Source organism: Anopheles aquasalis, chromosome 2 (genome assembly GCF_943734665.1).
Source record: "Anopheles aquasalis chromosome 2, idAnoAquaMG_Q_19, whole genome shotgun sequence".
Taxonomy (NCBI): domain Eukaryota; kingdom Metazoa; phylum Arthropoda; class Insecta; order Diptera; family Culicidae; genus Anopheles; species Anopheles aquasalis.
The window spans coordinates 83,060,647-83,061,997 of NC_064877.1; positions in this window are offsets into that span (position 1 = coordinate 83,060,647).

A 1,351-nucleotide genomic window follows, 5' to 3' on the forward strand; every position below is an offset into this window, starting at 1 on the left:
GGCGTACCGGCATATCGTCCTTTATGGCACGCCTGGAATCCGTTATTCCTCTGCTGGCCATGCTGGCCAACAGCACTTACGTGTTTCTCGCATCCTCCGAAATCGTTTGCATTACAGATCCCCCCGGCCATGGAATCGCTGTGGGTCTCGAGGATGCTATTGCGATATCATCGCCTTGAATTTCATTGGAAGCAACGTTTCGTAAGAGTTTCGAAAATGCTTGGAATCCTTCCGGAAACAAATTAGATTTCTAATAATTCCACGAAAGAACTGCGCCACAGCGTTCTTCAGCGAATGTCCTGCCGTAGCATTGCTCCTGATGTCCTGATTACGATCGTAATGACCGGGTGCCCGATGGATGTATGATCATTCTACACAACCACGGCGATTGCCGGACATACCAGTATTCCAGTGACCTACGCCCCGTTCCTGGTTGATGAATAAACAATGGCAGCTAACAAACCGGAATCGGATTATGAAATTACATTCGATTCCACCTGGGGTGATACGCTTTGTGGGTGGGCGAGGGTGTTATTGTGGTGTGAAATAGTTAATCGATTGCATTATTTATGCAACGCACACTCTTCCAGCCCTTCCCCTTTTTTGCGGTACACATGGACCGGATCGCCGGATCAGGAAGCGACTACGATGCTCATTCGATTCGATTGGAGGGTTGGTAATTAGAGACCGTGCAGCAAAAAAAAGGATGTTTTCGCCCTCCTCCTGACCCCCTAAAATTTGGCGCGTGTGTTTAATTGCTAATGCCAGCTGATGATTATCTATTCGATAAATCAGCACCCCGGTACGTGGCACTTGTATTGCACGCCATTCGTGTGCCTTGTTCCTTGGTACCACGCACGATATCGATCCCCGTGTCCTTGATTATGCGAACAGTATGTTTCCAATTACAGCTGGTTGGCAGCTACAGGGACCCTATTTTGCATCCAAAAAGCCAAAGCGAGAGAGTAATAAACACCAGCAACATTCAGCAAGGATGCGCAGCTAGTGCACCGGAAGGAAGCATGTTTTCCCCTCTCTCATAAACCCCTGTATCTGAAACAAATAAGCTCGCAAATGAATAACAAAATGGCTGCCTAGCAGAGGTTGCTTCGCTTCGGTTGCTTCGATGGTGATTGTAACGTGTTGTTCATCGCGCTCACCAGCTCAACTTCAACACCAAAAAAAAACACTCCATAAACCTCGGGTCAAACTATGGACGAACCGTGACCTCGCGCAGGTACGCAACACACCGGCCCGAGCACCTACAAATTTTAAACAAACTGCCAAACATTGCACGGGGTGGGATAAAAGAACGAGCTACTAAACAACATATCTTGCAGCGCAATGCAGC